Genomic DNA, 6305 nt, shown 5'->3' with positions numbered 1-6305 from the left:
CATGTTTTTACCTTCAAGATTTGGTGAGCAGGCTGGGTAGGATGAGATGCCCATACGAGAATACTTCTGGGACTGGCAGTTGATGGCGGAGGAATTTCGTGCTGCACTCAGTTTGAGGGACTATTTCCAGGTCAAGCAGAATGATAAGGGCAAGGGCGCAGGAGGTTCAGGCACGCAAAACTCTGAGTTGCAGTGCACCATTAGGAGGATGTACCTCCCCACATTCATTGGTTCATCCAAGTGCACGACTAGGGCATGGGTGGAGAAGTTAGATATGTATTTTCAGCTTAACCAGATGAATGAGGTGGAGGCCATCAAAATGGCTACCTTGCACTTGGAGGGGGAGGCACACAATTAGTGGTTCCATGGGTTGACCACGCTAGGGCATGCTAGTGTGAGTTCCTATGAGGACTTCACATAGAGGGTTGTGGAGCGTTTTGATAGGAGGGATCCAAAGGCACATTTCCAATAGCTGATTCAACACAAGTAGACAGGAAACCCTGAGCATTACATCACAAAGCTCTTCAGGGTGTCAGTGATGGTGCCAAATTTGTTAGATGCCAGGAGGGTCTACACCTTTGTGGAGGGTTTGTTTGAGCGCTTGTGTGGGCTAGTGAGGGCAAGGAGGCCTGCTACTTTGCAGGAGGCCATGAACCACACAAGGGATTTACAGGACACAATTCCCAAGTCTAGGGCACCAGTTCCACCATGAGCGCCTTTCCCACAAAGGGGTTAGAGACTAGACCCCCCACCACAAAGAGACGTTTAGGGGCGTGGGTAGCTGGATGATGAGACCAGGAGAGACCTCCGTAGGAGGAAGTTGTCCTTCACTTGCCAAGAGCCATGGGAACTTGTGCATAGGTGTACCAAGGGCAAGGCCCAATATATAGAGGTTTTATGAACGTGAGCCAGAGGATGGTGTAGAGCAGGTGGATGATCTAGGAGGTGGTGAGTTGCAGACCATTGCAGGTAGTGGAGGAGGAGGAACACCACCCCCACTTAATGGAGACCTCCTCAAATCCATTGGAGGGGTCATCGGTTCACTGAGGGGAGTCCCTAAGTATCTCACATTGAGGATTAGGGGCATGGTGCAAGGACAACGTGTGGCAGTCTTGGTGGACAGTGGGACAACCCACAACTTTATTGATGCACAAATGGTGGAGTGGAGAGGCATACGAACTAAGAGCTTTGAGGGATTTTCAGTCCTGCTGCTAGCAAACAGGACTATGCAGTGCACCAGATATGTCCCTAGTTTGACATCGACTATGGGAATTACTCTATGACTGATCACTTCTTTGTGGTCGATGTTCCAGACACCAACATGGTCATGGGTGTCCTGTTACCCACTACCCATGGGTAGTATGCATAAGATAATTTTTTTCTCCTAGATGGTCCTCAGCCGATAACCAACAACGCCTTGCAACCACCAGATAGCTCAATGTGTCGTTGTCTCTGTCACCTGCGCTAGCCATGTGGTCCGTCGCCCATCTGTTACGATAGTATGTTTGAAGGTGGGCCTCTCAACCCCGAAGGTGTGGCTTTTCATTGGTGTAGTTGAATAATTTTCCTTACTTATCATAAACACTTTTGGGCATGGATTGGTGGGGGTATTTAGCGAAAAGAATGGATTAGGTCTGTACCCTTGTCTCCTTCGCCTGATTTGGTGGTTAGCCTTGTATCCTAGTTCTATGGATTTCCTTTACTTCCCATTAGCTTTAGGGTTGACCCTACATGGGAAATATCGATTTTGGTGGCTTGGTCACGCTTCCCGACACCATATACATCACTCCCTTCCACTCATTCTAGGCCCATTCATCATTTTTCCATTCGAGTCCACATGTGTCGACTGGGTCCACATAGGCTTAGCCTTCTCCTCCCCTTGTCCACACCTTGGGTCGGGCCTGGAATGATGCCCCAGAGGTTGATGCAGCTAAAAAGAAACGAAAAAGCATAATTTGGCCACTCTTAATAGGAAATGTGCCATAAAATGCAAAATATGGTTGGGACAAACAAATTTAGCACATGCGAAAAAGCTAAACATGAGCTCTACCCCTTAGCTATGGCCATCACTCTAGTTCCTATGGGCCCTAGATGAGCCCCCTCCACATTAAGTAACCCATGATTGTCCCAATCCCTGGTGGGCAATGAAATGCCCCACCTTAAAAGGGGGTACCTACTGCTATATCCTGCACATCATGCTCTCATCCCCTGAACCCTCGAGCAATTATGAAGAAAAACCAATCAAAGACAAAAGGCATATGAAGAAGGGTGGAAAAAAAAAGGCCAGGGTAACTCATGAACCACGATTTTCTCCCTCCTACACTCGTATACCTAGGTGTGGGTTTTCCTTATTATAACTACCCATGTACCATGACATGTGGCTTGGAGCATTCCCCTGACCCTGACTTCATTCCATCGCTATATCATTTACCACCTACCACCTAATGGATGTACCATGGACATGTCATCCCCTTTAAAGGTTGAAACCACCTAATAGGGTCCTTGATTAACCCCCTTATTGAGCTTGGAGACACTTGTACATGCCAAAGCCCACTATGGAAGCACATGCCACCATGAAGTGCCCCATTGATTCTATGACTTGTAAGCTCTTTTACTTTGTTATTCTAATGATTTGTTGTATTGGAGGGAAAGGGGACGCACTTTATCTTATGTAGGATTACAGATGAGTCTCCCTTTGGGGCTTGGTCTCCCTATACAGGGTCCTAACGCTTCAGAGGCACATTGGCACTTGTAAGGTGAGCGTTAAGAGCCATGGGCCTCCACCATAGCAGAGATTACTTTTTGGATCCCCATCACTACTCGTTGATTGCTCGTGTTCCACCTTTTAGATGAGGATGATGCACCTGGTTCACCATGCCCAACTAACCAACCAACTCCACACATGCACCATACACTTGGTAGATGTTCCACGGTCCAGATGAGGATGTGTCTCACTGTGTCATGTTCCCTTTTTCTGGTTTCCCTTATGGCATGGTCAGATGGATTTCCATGGTTGGAGGCAGCTAGGTCACAGGAGTAGATTTCCTCCATCAGCAGGCCCAGGAGCTTTTGGAGGGGCATTATGGGTTTTTGAGGAGTTTCTTTGGGATCTGATGGCATTTGCTTGGCATATTCCATCATCCGCACAATTTTCCTTTCGTTCCATTGCATTCTGACAACTTTAAAAAATTAGCATTATTATGGAGCCTAACTTAATTAATTATGCTCGAGGTGGCATTTCAGGAAGATTAATTGATGGAACACCTCAATGTAATAGCTTGTTGGAACCAGAATGAGAAAATTTGCAAGATGGGATGTTGAGAAGTGGTTTCCGGTGGTTAGAGAGAGTATGGTGGCCAATTTAACATTTTCCCACATTAAAACGATATTTTAATTGAGGGAAATGTGCTCAATGATTAAAATAATAATAAAATAGGAGCTTCTAGAGGGGTCCATTAGATCTATAAAAAGAGGAAGGGGAGGCCATTAGAGGACATCTTGGATTGTTGTTATTTTCTATTGATGAGGTTTGGAGAACTTAGTTCCCAACTTTTAAGTCCCAAGATGGAAACCCTCGGGTGTGCTAGTGGGTGTTGGACGACAGCCCAATACTCTTGAGGAGATTTCACTTAGAATTCTCACAGTGCTTCAGTGGAGTTTGGAGAGAGAAATTTAGCCATAGTCAGTTTGCAACAGTCTTCTCACCAAGCCATCTACATCATTGCCAAAGCCATTCATCAATTGGGCCAGAGATCTTTTTCTGGGTTTTGTTGCGCTTGCTTAGCAAGCTCGGGTTCCACTATTCCTTCATGTTATGTACTCTTTTAAGTGGATTAATAAAATGGCTCAGTGATTTTATCAACATCTATTAGTGTATTATTTGTTGTTTGTGTGTCTATTTACGTTTAATTTGTTGTTCAAGTTTATTTATGGTATCTACTGTTCAAATTCCCATTTGGGACATTACACATTGCAAAAGACAAAGGGATGACTTACGTCATCATCTTAGCCCTAACAGATGGTTTACAACCATTTTAGATCCACTTGGAGACCCATGAACATGTCCTTGTGCCCCTACACCAACTTGGGAGCACCATAGTGACTTGCTCGGAAAACAAGGGGCCAACCTCTTGTCCACTATGTTTGGAGTCCATTTTCTTACCATGGCACACTTTAGACTTCATTAGGCCTCCTCAAAGGCCCAATGACTCATTTTATTCATCATTCTTCCCTCTTGAGAGGCTTATTTTTTTATGTTATTGAGCTATCTTAGTGGGCTTGTCACCAAGGGATGTTATTATTGCACATTATTTTATTATTTGGAGCTTAATTAAGCCAATTAGGAAAATCGAATTCATTAGAGATGGTATAAATAGATGACATGTGATTCATTTCTCTCATCATCACTTGGATTTGGGTTTGATAACTACTTGGAGAATTTCACACTCCCTTTTGGGGATGTGTTTGGTTTCATGGATGAATTTTGATGTTTGGATATTATTCTCTTGATCTTGGAGCTTCATTCTTGTCATGATTTGGTGATTGGGTATACTCTTTGAACATGTAAGTGATCTCTTTTTCATGCTTATTCTTGTATTTATCAAATCAAATGAATGTTGTTGGGATTTCACTATCTAGGTATGAAATTTACTATTATTCTATGTGAAGTTGTGGAAATTTTGATCCTTTGAAGTGTCACATGTGTCATGTATGAATGAGTGAATGTTCCTGGAGGTTATTTTTGTTAAATATACCTTGATAAGTCATCAAACAGTGTATATTGAAGTATAAAGTCATTGGGTAGTTGCTCTCATGCCCTAATTGCCATGCGAAGTTGCCTAAAGGCCTCCTTGATTGGGTTAATTCTCTCCATATCACAAATTCACCTTGACTCCATCTCTCCCAAAGGCAAGGCACTAATCCATCCACTGGTGGTCACCTAAACGCTTATCTTTCTCGCCTCCTCTTTCTCTTTCTAGGCCTAACCTTAATAAGTCACCTAGGGCATCACATAAATTCCATTGTAGCCATCAAAACACCTCGATTTTTTATCCATAACTGTGTCAGGGTTTCCTCTAGAGGCCCTCCAAATTTGAAGCAATTTTGGTGGTGGGATCTCAAGATATAGCAAGCCTTAGCTCTAGGATTGTTTCTTGCCCTAGGTTTCCCTTGGCTAGTGTCCTCATTTGGATCATTGTATTCAATCCTCGAAAGAAAATTTGTCCTTTGATCCTATTTTCTTCCATAATTAGGTCAAGCCCCTCCTTGGTTGATCAACTCTATACCCTTGACCTAATTCGAGGTCGACTCAGTCTTGTGTGGTCCTGCAACTTTACAACTACAATTTCAAAAATATCACATAAAGGCCAATTCTCCATAAGGATTTTCCATCTAGGAACCCTCTCGACAATATATATTCTCAAACCCTAGTCTCAAGAGTCCTCTTAGCCCTTCCTAAAGAGCCCATCACCTTGCTTTTAAAGCAAGCAAGCTACCTAATTGAGGCTCTCTTGTGAATAAGCCTAAGGAATCACTCCTTATCTTCTTATTGATCCATTCATCTAGTGATTCTCCTTATATCAAGCCTCCTCCCATCGGTGAAAGTCCGTAAACAATAGGGAGCCTTAGTTGAGGTGACAGTGGGCTATCGCTCCATTGTTTCCCTCGCTCTATAGGATCCCCTCGTAGGACCCCTGCTTGTTTGAGTGCTTGTTTGAGCAGTAACATGTCCAATGGCTCTATTCCTTGGGATGAGTCACCACAAACTAGAAGAAATTGGAGATGGAGTTCATGCGGCTAGATGGGACGTTGCTGTTGTTGAGAGGGACGAATTTGTACCCACCACAGACGGTATCATCGCATTGGATGGAGGTTGATTTATGACATGGCGATATAGAGTGGGCAATGGAGCTAAGGATTACAGAGGCAGGGTCTCAGCCACGACTAGTACACCCAAACATCTAGGAGATTTTGGATAGGTACCCAACTAGTTTTGGAGACATTCCTCTCGGCAATCCACCTTATAAGGGATTTGAGCACATGATTGAGTTAAAGGCATGCATGCAGTGATCACCACTCCATATCGACATCCCAAGGCTTACTAGGATGACATTGGGCATGCCATACAATGGTTGTTGGCCTTGGGGCACATTAGACCTAGTTCGAGTCCCTTCGCTTCTTTAGTTGTGTTGATGAAGAAGAAGGATGGGACCCTCTGCATGTGTTTCAACTATCAATCCTTACACAAGAAGACGCTAGAGAAACGATACCTGATTCCGCAAATAGATGAGATGAACCAAAGAATC

The sequence above is a fragment of the Pinus tabuliformis genome, chromosome 1_2 (assembly GCF_031772625.1).
Source record: "Pinus tabuliformis cultivar Carrire ecotype Pingquan chromosome 1_2, CPIR1, whole genome shotgun sequence".
NCBI lineage: Eukaryota > Viridiplantae > Streptophyta > Pinopsida > Pinales > Pinaceae > Pinus > Pinus tabuliformis.
Note: the sequence above shows the minus strand (reverse complement) of the source record.